The sequence below is a fragment of the Oncorhynchus mykiss genome, chromosome 19, assembly GCF_013265735.2.
Source record: "Oncorhynchus mykiss isolate Arlee chromosome 19, USDA_OmykA_1.1, whole genome shotgun sequence".
Lineage (NCBI taxonomy): Eukaryota > Metazoa > Chordata > Actinopteri > Salmoniformes > Salmonidae > Oncorhynchus > Oncorhynchus mykiss.
The window spans coordinates 40,839,172-40,855,734 of NC_048583.1; the positions used below are offsets into that span (position 1 = coordinate 40,839,172).

The 16,563-nt window shown below is 43.6% G+C and overlaps 1 protein-coding gene across 1 annotated transcript in view; it reads right to left on the reverse strand.

Annotated features, from left to right (window-relative positions):
• Positions 1-16,563, reverse strand: part of LOC110497850 (fibroblast growth factor receptor-like 1) — a 46,279-nt gene that overhangs the window by 27,733 nt on the left and 1,983 nt on the right. The window lies entirely within an intron of this gene.

The following is a 16,563-nucleotide window of genomic DNA, read 5'->3' on the forward strand; positions in this document are numbered from 1 at the left end:
CCATTTAAAATGTTGAGACAATTAGAAGGGGAGGGGTGTGTGGTGAAGATAGTCTATAGGCGCGTCTCTCTCCAGAATGCTTGTGCTCAGCTCTCCAGAATCCACTCAGATGTCTCCCGCCAATTCTCCCGTTTTCATTGTTTCATGTGAATTGTTTGCCCTTTGATTGTTTATTTTGATCAATACCCAGTGATGTATGTCACCAGTAGTAAATGTACCGTCAATCCCCGTAATTTGGTTACATTAATTTCTGTTAATGCATTGTATTACTAATTAGGCCTACAGTCATTTACCATTCTCATTCTTGGAGTGGAAACATTGTTCACAACCTGCTACACTTGTGAGAAACAAATGTTGATTTATATCATAACCATCATTTACCAATTGTCAATTTGTTCATTGTCTTTTATTAGGAGTGCTCCATGTGAGCAATGAGCATGGGTCTGGTTGTTAATGTTAATGTTGAGCAAGTGCACGGTCCTGAGCATTAATAGAAGTAGCCATAGCCGCCGGCAACACCCCGTGAAAAAGCAGAATAAAAATGTTAAAAAGTCCACAAAAGTAGTGCACAGGGCCGTTACTAGTATTATCAAAGTGATATAGACGTCTGTAGCACGAGCAACAACAAAAAATCCAGTATCTGCTTTGGCGAAGAAGGTAGTTGTATAATTAAGAACACAGTACAGTATCTTGCAGGATTCAATAGTTGGAATTGTAAGAGTTGTTGCCCTGTCCCTTTCTCTGCTATTGTCATTCTAATGATTCCAGAAAGAACAACACCCTGTCTTCAAACATTTACATCAAAGGTGAAAAGTTATGAGCAAAGACACAAAACATCCACATCAAATGAAATATGTTTCATGACCAAGTAACCACTTTTTGTGCAGTCTTAATTTACCATCCTTACAAACAACGTCATGTAAATGTACATTACTATATTGTACATAGGCTGGTCATCTAGGTTTGTACCTGTAGACTTTCAATCAGCATAAAAAACAACAACACACAATACAGTAATTTAGTACATTGAGACATCAAGTGGTTTGTGATGATGTGATGTGTCTCAGTTGGCAGAGCATGGAGCTTGTAATGCTAGGCTTGTGGGTTCGAATCCCACGGGCGACCAGTACAGAACAAGTATGAACATGTAAGTTGTTCTGGATAAGACAGGAAGCTCTGAGGGCCTGAAATAGGCTAGTTGACACAATGTTACACGTTCGCTAGAGACAGCTTCATGCCAGATCCAGTTGATTGATTAGATAAAATGTTGCATTTCACAAGTGATAGCTTAAGTCAAGACAGATAGAAAAGGAGGCAGACAGGCTGAGTAGAGAGATGCATATGATTGAAAGAACCAGCATTTTCATCAGTATAGGCTATTTTAATTAGTTGACAATGGAAGTTTTATAGGCCAACGGCTGCATTGGTCAATGATCATGGTGTATCAATGTTTCCATATGGCAGAAGCTGGTGCTCTCACATTAGTTGAATTTTAACTTTCATATTTGTATCATTTTAATTCAGATTTTTATGATTAACCACGTGACAATGATTTTGAGAAACAAAAACGTTATTATTTGAATGAAACTGTTCCACAAAAATGCACATATGAAAATCAAATACTAGGATACATTGTAGACTACAGTATGCTTCCCCAAACTTGAAACTCGTGTGCTGCCTGTTTAGTTTTATAAAATAATTGGTCTTATTAATGGTCTTATTTTCAAGCAAGGTAAGACATGCTTCATAATATGAAGTAAAACATTCAGGCTTCAAACAATCAAGTATGTTTTCAAATAACATACTGCCTCCAGCACACATTGTAAAGTGGTGGGTGATGGCTGATAGCACTGGTTTTTCTCACGGTCAATTTGGCCAGCAATAATTTTATTTATCTGCTTTTCATCTTTTTATGGGTAACCCTGACCAATGCCACTCACAAACACGTGGAGCAACTCACAAATGTAAAGCAAGTCACAAATATGTAAACTGCAGGTCACAAACGTAATCTGTGGAGTCACAAATGTTGTTATATCCACAAAAATATATTTTACCACTGTTGTGTTTACAAAGTAAGAAATATGTTTGTAAAATGTGCTGTGTTAAACAGAAAAAAACTGTCTTTCATTTATATGCTAATCATTTGTTTTTGGATCATGATGTATGTTTGTGAAACTATATAAGCAACAAAACCGAAGTGTGCAGAACTATGGGGCAAAACAGACTTTTTGAAAACATGTCAACTATATTTAATCTCTGAATGTTTATTGAAAACATAAATACATTTGCACAATGAGCTCTTGTTGTCTCTCAAATACATCATTACAGTTGTTTGTTCACTAGATAACGAATTGTAGACATATTAGCGTAGACATGACATGAGTCAAAACCCCTCAAAACAAGACATGGTATCAATAACATTATAAACGGGGGGTTTTGAGCCGTCAATGCTGATTAGCTGACAGCCGTGGTATATCAGACCATATAACACGGATATGACAGAACATTTATTTTTACTGCTCTAATTACGTTGGTAACCAGTTTATAACAGCAATAAGGCACCTCGGGGGTTTGGGATATGTGGCCAATATACCACGGCTAAGGTCTGTGTCCAGGCACTCAGCGTTGTGCATAAGAACAGCCCTTAGCCGTGGAATATTGGCCATATACCACACCCCCTCAGGCCTTATTGCTTAAATATACAACTAGCTGAAATGAGACACCTATTTTTATTTTTTTTATTTCACCTATATTTAACCAAGTAAGCTAGTTGAGAACAAGTTCTCATTTACAACTGCGACCTGGCCAAGAAAAAGCAAAGCAGTGTGACAGAAACAACAACACAGAGTTACATGGAATAAACAAGCTGTACAGTCAACACAATAGAAAAAAAAGAAAGTCTATATACAGTGTGTGCAAATGGCATGAGGAGGTAAGGCAATAAATAGGTCATAGTAGCAAAGCAATTAAAATTTAGCAGATTAACACTGGAGTTATAGATGAGCAGATGATGATGATGAGCAGATGATGGTGTGTAAGTAGTGATACTGGTGTGCAAAAGAGCAGCAAAGTAAATAAAAACAATATGGGGATGAGGTAGGTAGATTGGGTGGGCTATTTACAGATGGACTATGTACAGCTGCAGCGATCGGTTAGCTGCTCAGATAGCTGCTGTTTAAAGTTAGTGAGGGAAATGTAAGTCTCCTGCTTCAGCGATTTTTGCAATTCGTTCCAGTCATTGGCAGCAGAAAACTGGAAGGAAAGGCGGCCAAAGGAGGTGTTGGCTTTGGGGAGATATACCTGCTGGAGCACGTGCTACGGGTAGGTGTTGTTATCATGACCAGTGAACTGAGATAAGGCGGAGCTTTACCTAGCATAAACTTGTAGATGACCTGGAGCCAGTGGGTCTGGCGATGAATATGTAGCGAGGGCCTACCGACTAGAGCATACAGGTTGCAGTGGTGGGTGGTATAAGGCGCTTTGGAAACAAAATGGATGGCACTGTGATAGACTGCATCCAATTTGCTGAGTAGACTATTGGAAGCTGAAGTCGAGGATCGGTAGGATAGTCAGTTTTAAGGGTAAGTTTGGTGGCGTGAGCGAAGGAGGCTTCGTTGCGAAATAGAAAGCCGATTCTAGATTTGATTTTGGATTGGAGATGTTTGATATGAGTCTGGAAGGAGAGTTTACAGTCTAGCCAGACACCTAGGTATTTGTAGTTGTCCACGTATTCTAGGTCAGAACCGTCCAGAGTAGTGATGCTAGTCGGATGGGCGGGTGCGGGCAGCGAACGGTTGAAAAGCATGCATTTGGTTTTGCTAGCGTTTAAGAGCAGTTGGAGGCCACGGAAGGAGTGTTGTATGGCATTGAAGCTCGTTTGTAGGTTAGTTAACACAGTGTCCAAAGAAGGGTCAGATGTATACAGAATGGTGTCGTCTGCGTAGAGGTGGATCAGGGAATCACCCGCAGCAAGAGCGACATCATTGATATATACAGAGAAAAGAGTCGGCCCGAGAATTGATCCCTGTGGATCAATAGAGACTGCCAGAGGTCCGGACAACAGGCCATCTGATTTTACACACTGAACACTATTTGCGAAGTAGTTGGTGAACCAGGCGAGGCAGTCATTTGAGAAACCAAGGCTATTTAATTTGACAATAAGAATGTGGTGATTGAGAGTCGAAAGCCTTGGCCAGGTCGATAAAGACGGCTGCACAGTACTGTCTTTTATCGATGGCGGTTATGATATCGTTTAGTAGCTTGAGCGTGGCTGAGGTGCACCCGTGACCAGCTCGGAAACCGGATTGCACAGCGGAGAAGGTACGGTGGGATTCTAAATGGTCAGTGATCTGTTTATTAACTTGGCTTTCAAAGAGTAGAAAGGCAGGACAGGATGGATATAAATCTAGAAAGGCAGGGCAGGATGGATATAAGTCTATAACAGTTTGGGTCTAGTGTGTCACCCCCTTTGAAGAGGGGGATGACCGCGGCAGCCTTACAATTTTTAGGGATCTCAGACGAAATGAAAGAGAGGTTGAACAGACTGGTAATAGGGGTTGCAACAATGGCGTCGGATAATTTTATAAAGAGAGGATCCAGATTGTCTAGCCCAGCTGTTTTGTACGGTTCCAGGTTTTGCAGCTCTTTCAGAACATCTGCGATCTGGATTTGGGTGAAGGAGAAGCTGGCGAGGCTCGGGCAAGTAGCTGCGAGGGGTGCAGAGCTGTTGGCCGGGGTTGGGGTAGCCAGGAGGATGGCATGGCCAGCCGTAGAGAAATGCTTATTGAAATGTTTGATTATGGATTTATCGGTGGTGACCGTGTCGCCTAGCCTCAGTGCAGTGGGCAGCTGCGAGGAGGTGCTCTTGTTCTCCATGGACTTTACAGTGTCCCAGAACTTTTTGGAGTTAGAGCTACAGGATGCAAATTTCTGTTTGAAAAAGCTAGCCTTTGCTTTCCTGACTGATAGTGTGTATTGGTTCCTGACTTCCCTGAACAGTTGCACATCGCGGGGACTATTCGATGCTATTGCAGTCCTCCACAGGATGTTTTTGTGCTGGTCAAGGGCAGTCAGGTCTGGAGTGAACCAAGGGCTATATCTGTTCTTAGTTCTACATTTTTTGAAAGGGACATGCTTATTTAAGATGGTGAGGAAATTACTTTTAAAGAACGACCAGGCATCCTCGACTGACGGGATGAGGTCAATATCCTTCCAGGTTACCTGGGCCAGAATGATTAGAAAGACCTGCTCGCAGAAGTGTTTTAGGGAGCGTTTGACAGTGATGAGGGGTGGTCGTTTGACCGCGGACCCATAGCGGATGCAGGCAATGGGGCAGTGATTGCTGAGATCCTGATTGAAAACAGCAGAGGTGTATTTGGAGGGCAAGTTGGTCAGGATAATATCTATGAGGGTGCCCATGTTTATGGATTTAGGGTTGTACCTGGTGGTTTCCTTGATAATTTGTGTGAGATTGAGGGCATCTAGCTTAGATTGTAGGACTGCAATATCCCAGTTTAAGTCACCTAACAGAACGAACTCTGAAGATAGATGGGGGGCAATCAATTCACATATGGTGTCCAGGGCACAGCTGGGAGCTGAGGGGGGTCTATTACAGGTGGCAACAGTGAGAGACTTATTTCTGGAGAGATTAATTTTTAAAATTAGAAGCTCGAATTGTTTGGGCATAGACCTGGAAAGTATGACAGAACTTTGCAAGCTATCTCTGCAGTAGATTGCAACTCCTCCCCCTTTGACAGTTCTATCTTGATGGAAAATGTTGTAGTTGGGTATGGAAATCCCAGAATTTTTGGTGGCCTTCCTAAGCCAGGATTCAGACACGGCAAGGACATCAGGGCTGGCGGAGTGTGCTAAAGCAGTGAGTAAAACAAACTTAGGGAGGAGGCTTCTGATGTTAACATGCATGAAACCAAGGCTTTTACGATTACAGAAGTCAACAAATGAGAGTGCCTGGGGACATGCAGAGCCTGGGTTAGCCTCCACGTCAGGAACAGAGGAGGAGTAGGATGAGGGTAGGGCTAAAGGCTAGCAAAACTGGTCATCTGGTGCGTTGGGGACAGAGAATAAAATAGGATTCCCTCTTGTCATTGTTGCTAGCCATTTGACCGTTCAGAATCATAACACCCCACGGCCTTCATCATCGATGCTTTTGCATAATTGTCATGACGTTGTCAGCCAACCCGTCTATAGGAAGTCCCACCCAGTTGACTTCTTCAAAATGGTGAAAGTCCTCAATGCCGCAGCCCATGCTAAAACAGGCTTTTGAAACTAGAGTCCAACTAGTCCTCCGTCTATCTCTATGATCCCCACCAGACTCGATCATGACACCCAGGTTAAAATACAAAAAACTGTGAGCCAACTATATTAATTTGGGGACAGCTCTAAACACACATGAAACATTCATGAATTAAGCTAGATAGCTGTTGCTAGCAGTTTGCCCTGGGAGATTAACATTGATTGGGTTGTTATTTTACCTGATCACGCATATATGGTCCCCTTTTTAGCTGGTTCTTTGTAGAATTTTGACACGGATCATATAAATATCATGTGTTTCTCTACTTCTGACGATTAATTCACAGATAAATAGGGAAACCTAGTTAGTTTTTAGTTAGTTATCCTTGATTAATATCTCCTTGTTCGTTTTTCAAAACAACCACGTTAGTTTGTATCTTCCTGATATGCAATAGGGGACTTGTGGAGCTTCTCAAATAGAACCAAGCTCTATTTTAGCGCTTGGCTATGCAGATGCTAGTTCACGCACACTAGCAGTGTGGGGGAAATTATTGAATAACATGTATGTGTACATTTATTTTGAAGACTCGCACACCAAACGTGGCCGGTGTGGTTTGCATGTAACTCACCCACAAAAGTATTTGCTCTCCATCTCACCAGAGAACCCATGGTTTCTCTCATTTCTAACAGTCCCATGCCAAAACCATGAACCATTGACACATTTGGATGAGATCAAATATTTTGGCTCTAGCAAGACATTGTTCAGTAACACTGATCCAGCTTAACTCTCACCAATCCTAGCTTTGAAAGAAGCAAACCACTCTTGTTCTGGATCAGTGCAACTTCTTGTCCCACCAGTGAGTGGGAAGTCCTCAGTACTGCTTGTCTGTTTCCTTAGTGAAGCGTACCAGTCTCCAGACAGACACAGGCATCAGTCTGCCCAGAGGCAGTTAGTGAAGGAAATCAGTGTTTAGTGGAACCTGTAGTTCCAGGGAGACATCATCCTACTGTCCATCTCCTAAAACCTTAGGCAAACTTTAATATTACATCAAACAGAATGGAAGGCAAAAGAGTACTAGTCGGATAGTATGTTACCCACAAATAGTCTGTCAAAGCCAGCCAAAACAGGAGGAGAAAGAAAGGTGGATGTGAAAGAAAAAAATACATGAAAACAAGAAACCGAACCCAGGACCAGAGACTTTACTTGAGACTTGAGAGGTTGAGTAGAGAGGGAAGGTGAGGCAGTCAACATGGCATGGGGATTGTGTGAAAGACCATAGCTTCTGTTCTGAGACCACTGCTGCGCCGGGCTATACATTTCACAAGCACAGATAACAATCACTCTGAGAAAGAGCCATCCTGGCGACTCAAGAATAGAGGCGGGGGAGGGGGACAGCGATAGGGTAAAAGTGGGAGGACAGAGGGAGAGAGGGTGCTCTGACAGCAGTTGGGCAGCGGAGGTAAAGAATGCTGTCTTTTCTTACCACCTCAGACGTCCTGCCCAACAACTTCACCTCGTCTGGTAATCAATACCTTTTATTTTCTCCTCTCGCCTTTCCAATCAATAGATAAGAGCAGGGTAAGACCAGACCAGACCAGGGGGGACAATGAGGCTTTCTTTGGCACCATCTGATGTGGGCTGAATAGCCATGGCTACAGTGGTGGGAATGGCAAGAGAGTAAGAGCTATTGGGTGACATGAGACCATGGAGAGAAAGCGCAAAAGAGAGAAAGAGGGAGGCAGTGAACAAGAGGGATGAAGAAAGAATGAGATGCTCCTGCCAATCTATGTTTTCAATGTTAATTAATTGAAATATAACTGCTGCCACTTCAAAGCAGAGAGGAAGCTGGTTTTGACAGTAATTACGACAAACACCAGTGGATCTGCCTCCGCTTCCTCTCCTAATGGCCCCATGCAGAACAATGAGCTCCTGCAGGCTCCATCAAATGAACAGGAAGAAAGGCAGAAATTACTCATAAAGTGTCATAAAGCTTCTGGAAACGTCTCCATCACGCGGTCTACCCCTAACAGCCCCTACTGTGGAGCCTTTGAACTCTGAGCTGCTATATTTCATTAGGCTTGAATACCTTCTACCAGCCCCAGCTCCTGCTGAGGGAAGAGAGAGTTTGTGTATGTATGCTGGAGTCTGTGCTGCAACAACCACAGGACCAAGAACATCATAATCACATATCCACTATGTCATCCTCTCTGAGTGACTGTAGAAATTCATGAGACCCATGTATCAATACAAATAATCGGTGCTATATAGCTTTTAACTGGTTAATTTGAAAAAGCATGCGTTGAGCGCCGGAACAAATTGAAATGCCAACCCCTTTGCACATTACCATACGTTACTGTTGTACTGAAGATCTGTAATGTAACATAGAGCACATTTGTTCTTGGACATTGGTTTGCTGCTCCTCTGAGTGTGTGTAAAGGCCTCGTCTGTCATGCAGCCCTATCTCACTCCATTAGGCCACGGCATGGTGCACACACAGGAGCAGAGAGTGTGCTTAGGGGCACTAATCAGGAGAGAGGGAAGGAGTGAGCGGATGGGAGGGGGATAAGGGCAACAGATGGGTAAAGATAGGAAGAGAATGGAGGGTAGTGATATATAGCGTCACAGAGGGGGAGTTGAAGAGGGAGAAAGGAAGAGAAAGTTAGAAAGAGAGGAGTAGGGTGAAGGTTAAAGCACGAGAGAGAGGTTGATTTAGAGAGTGGCAGAGAGCAGAGGCAAAGATGACAGTGAGGCCTCCTTTAACACACAGCTTGTAGGGACTCGGTAGAGGAGATTTGAAGGGAGTGAAAGGGATTAGGAGGGTCCGGGTGGCAGTAACCAGGAATCTCAACAATCTCACACCCTGCTCCCCGCACCCTACCCTGATCTGGGCTCAGTCTGGACTGGTCTGGGCATATGACACAACAAAACCTAAAAACCTTTTCTCTCTCTCTCTGCTCTTTCTTGTATAGGGGGACAGTAGAGGGAATATGTGCACCTGTTTCTTGCTATCCTTATCATACAATTGGAGAGAAGCGAAACACATACAGTAGAATGAATGTGGACACACACACACAGTTTTGGAGGCAATATAGAGCCATTCATTTGCACGTCAGTCTGTCTACTTCACATACTGTACCACGGTGGGTTAAAGATTAAACCACTCACTAGATTAGGGTTTAACTAATACTCCTTCCTCCTCAGAAATCAGTCGGCCTGCTCTCTTCCCTTCGCTAGCTACAGGGGTCTGTATTTTCTCGTGCTTCATGGGCCCTGACAGTCAACAGTGAGGGTGTCTCCGTCTGTGTACTCTACCACTCCTTGCACCCCCCTCCTCCTCCTCTCCTCTGCTGCATTCCAACGTGGATCTCAAGCATGGCCAACACTATTTAATCTGCAGTCAACTGATTGGGCCTGTTGGTTAGGTCATAGTCCTCCTGCTTTATCATCAAGTCAACTTCCCGACAGCCATATAGAGATAAAGATCTGTATACATGACTCTGTGCTTCTCTAACTACTAGAAGACTACAAGTTCACTGACCACTAAGCATTAGGCCTGTCTAGTAAACAAGACATGCTGTCAACAGCAGCACCAGCAGTGTGTATCTGAGTCTGTATCTGAGGTCAGAGGGGGTCCAGAGAGGATCTGTGTGTGGTGACCCATACTGTACCCTGTCTCTGTCTGTGTGCCCCTCCATTACCCATACTGTACCCTGTCTCTGTCTGTGTGCCCCTCCATTACCCATACTGTACCCTGTCTCTGTCTGTGTGCCCCTCCATTACCCATACTGTACCCTGTCGGTATGCCCCTCCATTACCCATACTGTATCCTGTCTCTGTATGTGTGCCCCTCCATTACCCATACTGTACCCTGTCTCTGTCTGTGTGCCCCTCCATTACCCATACTGTACCCTGTCTCTGTCTGTGTGCCCCTCCATTATCCATACTGTACCCTGTCTCTGTCTGTGTGCCCCTCCATTACCCATACTGTACCCTGTATCTGTCTGTGTGCCCCTCCATTACCCACACTGCACCCTGTCTCTGTCTGTGTGCCCCTCCATTACCCATACTGTACCCTGTCTCTGTCTGTGTGCCCCTGTATGTGTGCCTCTCCATTAGCTGGCCCAGAAGGAACCCTACACCACTGTTACTGTACGCTCTGAGCATCACCAAATCCTCCACATGACACACTAATGCGTTTTACACCAGCGCCTTTGTCAACCAGACCTTTTCAAAGAGAGAGAGCCAATGACAGAATGAGATGTAGCAGCAGTGCCTGGGTAGAAAGAGATGAGACAGAGGGAGATGGTGAAGGGTAGAGAGACAGACAGAGGGGGTGGGGGTGTTGGCAAAGCTCCTACTGACAGCCATGGGGCCTCTTGACAATTCAGGAATATTGTCTGAAATCAATCTGTCATTGTGGAGTTGCTGTGCCTGTCATTACCAGGAGGTACCCGGCCTTTCACAGTGACAGTGTTCCCCGCTTTACCGGTTCACCTTACAAGTCTGACCACAAAGGTCACTCCACTCTATACATCTATGTTTGCCATGTCTGTATGTCTCTACCTCTCTTTATTCCGTCATTCACCAACCTCACACATGTTGTCACGCAGTCCCTTTGCCAAAGTGACCTGCAGACATACATTTGCAAAGTGAGCGTGCTAGGCAAAACAGTAGCTATCTTAGACATACTGTATTGACGGACACAGAAAACACACACCAGCACAACAAAGTCAGCTATAGGTCAATTTAAGCCTGGAAGGAATCCTCCAAAACATCCTTGAATCTCCATGTGTATGCTAGTCCCCCTTCCCCCACCCAAGTGCGTCCTGGCCCAAAGCTGGAGCCCAAACTCACATCCCTGTACATGAGGAAATCAAATCAGTTGCACTACATGGTGCAGAAATTCCAGTCTGGGACAGCAATAGCCCAACTATAAAATACGACAGATCATACTTTCAGCTTCTGAACCATTTTTACTCTCCTGTACCCAGCCTCCTTAAGTCTTCAAGTTAAAAGTGGGAAATATTTTTCCATTCTTTGTTAAACCATTCGTCTATGGGTCTGTGGGTCCCTTGTGTATATAAAGTTCACGAAAAAAATAGTTACTTTTGGATCCTGAAAGTGATCGACATTGAAAATAAAGAATGTCAACCCAATTACAGTAGTAGGGTGATCTTTGGCATTGTTTCAAGTTCCACTCCCACACTCCACCATAAAAACTCAATTTCTGACATAATAAAACAACATTCCCCAATTCCCAAAGGCTTTCCTAAACAATGCCTATTCCGTTTGACAGAAATAGTGCATACAGAATAGAACTTACAAATTCTATAAAATAATTCCCAAAGAAAAACAGTGAGAATTCTGAGTGAAAAGGCAGAAAGTCACGTGGGGTCTCATTGATACCCATCGCAAAGGGGGATGTTGATCAGAGCGTTGGGTTATGGTGGAGGCCTTATTCAGCCCTCCTTATCCCAGCTATCCCTTGGCTTTCTTCAGACCCAGCCAGGCAGCGCTGTTGCCACCATAACTTTCAATCAACCTTTTAACTGCAGAACAAAAAGCATTGAAGGGGAGGCAGGGGAGAGGTTGGAGGGAAGGAGTCAGTACTGCTGGTGATTTCCAATGACTACCTCAGAGAGGAGAGAAACATTTGCAACGGATATGCCAGTCATTTTAAATTCTGATAACTGACGATAGGAGAAAATAAAACATAGACTAAAGACGATTGTGACAAGTTCAACATACAAGAGTACAAGATGAGCAAGATACTGTTTAAAACATTCCCTTATTCTATCATAGAGCGCCATGTGTACTTTACTTGTCTAAAGAAAGGGAGAAAGGAAATGAGCATGGAAATGGGGAAAGAGAGGGAGGGAGACCCAAGGCCTCATCATAAATCTACACGCTAACATCTACAGGAAAACAAGACTGACAGTCTCCTTTTGAGGGGTGAGAGGAGTGGGCTTCAGATTCTCAACGTTTCGTTTGTTAAGTGACTGAGAGAACAGCTGTGAAACACGGAGGGGAGTGGGGGCTCTCGGCTGATCTCCGCTGCTCGTAAGAAAATAGAAAATATAAGGGAGAGGAGAGAGCTGTGGAGGAGGAGGGGAGGGGGCCAGAGAGGCTGAAAAAGAAGAGGTTGCGCAAGATAAACACTTCCCACTGCGTAGCTGAAATGTTATTGTAAGGTCACTTGTAAGGGTCCAACAGGGCGGCCCCTAATCCCCACCTCCGCGCTCCGTCCCAACGACTACGGCCCATCTTAAATAAAGGTTAAATAAAGGTTAAATAAAAAATAAAACATTTAAAATCTCTTTGTCCAAGATTGTAACACAGCAGCCCTGCGCTCCAGAGTTACAGGGAAATATGCAGCTGGAACTTGGACCTCTTATTGTTTGTTATTGTGACACTATGACATTACATAACAGCTTGGAGACAGGTGGGTGCAGGATTTAAAGGTGCAATATGCAGAAATCGCTCTGCCATTTCTTGGATGATAAAATTCTAATAGTTTGTCTAATTTCAGTTTATTTAACAAAAAAAAGAAATATATTTTCCAATACCAAAAACCAAAACTTTAAAACGGGAGGCATAGAAATAATGCACATAGAGCAAATCTACAACTTCATAGACTTCAATGAGAATGACAGATCTATAACTCACATATCTATGTGAATTTGGTCAGGTTGCCCAAAAAGTTACATACTGCAGCTTTAAGATATATCCCTCAATAGTTTGAATATTTATTGTTCATCTCAAACAATTAAATCAAATACACATGCAGGTGATTACCATTTGAATGATGACACGTCAATCAGACCAGCTCTCTGGCCCATTGTAAAGGATTCTATGAGATCCTTGTGGGTTAAGTAGGGCACCATGAATCCATGTGTCTGTCTATCACCCCATTTACTCAGAGGGGACAGAATGTGTGGCTTAAAGACACTGCCACCCGGAGCCAAGTGGCCAAACAAACTCATGATCGCTGTAGGCCTACATAGACAAATCCTCATGACTGGCAGATTATAAACAATCCTATTCACACTTCATTCTCCCCCTTTCCATACAGCTGAGCATGACAACAGTGAATGGGAGCAGACAATGTGTAAATAGTTGAGATTCCATCAGAATGCTAATTAGAGTGCCCATTAGGCTCAGTCAAAGCTGGCAGTGTTGCTCACACAGATTATGGCCCACTAAAGTAAACAACAATTGACCTCCATTATGGCTACTTATCACAGCTTCCCCCATCACCATGTACAGCCCTCTCCTCTCTTTGGGGTGAAGTCTAACACCTTCCTCTTTCAGGTTCCTTCCTAGACTTCCTCTCCCTTCCATAGATTTGCCAGGAGCTGCAGTGTGTGACGGTAGTAATGATAGATGCAGCTGTATTTGTTATCATAGTAAACGTAGACACAGTAGTAGCAGTGGTATGATGTAGTAGTACCTACTAGTGGTGGAACTTTTGGAGAGGGAATAAGTGTTGCTGTATCTGGTAACTCATACTTCTAGGGTTTCTAAATTGGCTTCTGCTCCTTGGGTATCTCATTATCATGACTTCTCACAGAGCAATTGCCCCATGCTTAATAAAACACACACACACTTCTACACAAAACCCTGAATGTAGCTCCCTCTCATAACTCTTCCTCACGCACCTCTAAATCGCAGCCCCTCAGTAAAACAAATCCCTGGTTTGCAGTATACGTACACACTAATAGACGGCAAATCACCACAGTCTACAGGGATGTAGAGTGTTTAAAATGAATTACTGCTGCCATGTCCAACCGGGGGGACTAGTGCATATAATAATCCACCCATTGTTCTCTGCAAATGGACCCAGGCTCAGTAAATAGGGGCTATTGGTGAGCTGAGAGAGGGTGGGTGGGAGTAAAGGTCAGCTCCATGCCTTGTTTTAACGACAGCACATTAACTTAATTCACTTCCTCTGACTTTACACTGGTAATAAACGGGAGGAAATGCAGAGAGAAGGACTGGGAAAGAGAGAAGGGAGACATATGTAAGGGGGATGGCGAGAGAGCAGTGGTTGTTGTTTGGTCATAAATTGGCTTGGGGAATCGTAGCAGCCCGTAGAGTTCAGAGGTGGCATGTCAATCGGTCGGACTGCACTGTGTTGTGTGTGTCTGTGGGTGTTGGTGGGTTTATGATGAATCCCCTCTTTTTCAGTGCTGGTACTTCATTGGCGAAACTGATAGTATGATAACACTGATTTTGTTGTCATTTCTAAATCAAGTGTTTTCAGAGGGGACTACTCCAACACATGGCAAAGATTTTACAGTACTGCCTAGACCTCCCCCTCTCTCTCTTTCGTTCTCTCACCTCTGTCCACTCTCCCCCTGTTTCTCCAGCTGGGCTCATGTGCCAGAACACCACAGTGTCATCATCTTCTGACTATTTGGGCCCTATTTAAAAAATAAGAGGACTTTGGAGTATTTGTTTACTGGGAAACTAGCCTCATTACAGAAATCTGTCTGGGAGCCAAATGCCCTTGTGATTTTAAAGGCCCATGGCATACAATTTATCTCATAGTACCTTCTTGTTATAAAACCATGATGTAACTCGCCTATAAAATGTATATTTTCCAAAACAGTTGCAGAGCAGTTTGTATGCTCTAAATTTATCCAGATGGCTCAGGAGGTGTAGATGAGTAAACATTTGTCTGAAGTTAAAAACGTTCAAGTCAAGCGAATATGCCGCTGTCGATACAGTATACTGCCTCAAAAACCACAGGCCTCTCCTACAAACAAAGTACACCGTTTGTGTGGATGTCACTGCAATTCTGTTTCCAAAAAGAGACTGGTAATCATTTCAGAGTGTGTGTGTGTATGTTGGTAAGTACTAGGGACACCTTGTATCCTCTCATTCTCACCAAGGATACAGAACACACAGCAGGTCCATATGTCCCGGCTGCATTCCACAGTTACTATACCACAGTGGTCCCCAGTCCTGTCACCACATTAGAAGCTCTGCCGGGACACATCACGGAGCACCTCCTACAGCTGCTGGGGGGGATATGAGGGGTGGGGGGGGGGGGGGGGGGTTGTCCAATGGGGTTCAAGGAATCAGTCCTGAGAAAGTTTCATGAATCCTAGCACAAGGGAGGACTGGTCCTGGCTTGCGTAGTGAGATAAATGATCAGACTGATGGCAGCAGGCTCATTATCACTCTGTTCTTTAAGTTGGACTTAACCCAAGTTTAAAATGTAAAAGTACAGAAGGTGATCATATAACGACCAGATGAAACCACTAAACACTTCCAATATGTTATTTTGAATTCACACGTAACTCAAAGGATTATCTCCTGCATAATTTCATTTGCATTTGTGAATGATGTTATCATTGCCTGTTAACTTTTACAGGGCACAGTTTTACAGCCACGACAGTCCCTACTCCTCTACAAAACCACGTGTCTGTAATCAAAACCTTTATTTTACAGGATCTAAAACGGTGAAGTTGTTACTCTGGGATCACGTTGTGTTATACCTGGGAGCTTGCTGCCACATCATTCCCTCTAAGGGATTATACAGTAGACTATGGGCTCTTTTCTATCAACTTCTGGAGACTTCATTTCACCCTGCAGTCCTGTATACCTGACAATTAAAACCATCCTATAAAAGCCAAATAAATGATTTAACTTAACTAAATTACATATTAAAACTTGGCCACTTAAAACTGAGCATATGATGTCAGAGAGGAGCATTACTAAATATTTTTGGGGGGACTGTTCGCCAACAGTAAATATTTGTATCTGTTCTGGACCTATTTAAAATCACTTTCAGAAAGGAAGTATGAAAAACAGACTACATATTCCTATTTTATTCTGTGATAAAATCAGTGCAGGCCACCGTGCATACAGATTAGGATGTCTCGTTTTTCTCTCTGCAGTCTATTTCCCCTGTTGGTTTTGTCCTTCCTTTGACATCTGTAAACAGATATAATTGCCTGTCTAATCTTATTTAGCCTCCACGTCTTGTTTACTTTTGCTTTAGCCGTGTCGTGAAGGCTTGTCTGTCCTGCTGTGAATAAGGCATTGTCTGCAGGCCCACAGATGTAATCTGCCCACATCCAAACCACCTAGCGGCCCTCACCGGCCCCCACCTGCCCCGTATTGCAATGCCCTGTTAGCCACATGCATGTAGTACTTTTGAGAAGCCACTTCCATTTGCTGCCCTTCTGAGTTTAACAATGAGGAGAGAGGCGTAGAATAGGATGTCTGGCTTCCCACTGCGAGAGGCTGTAGAATACACTAAAAGTTTGTGTGAAAGTTTCAAAGCTGTTAAATTGAAAAGGTGA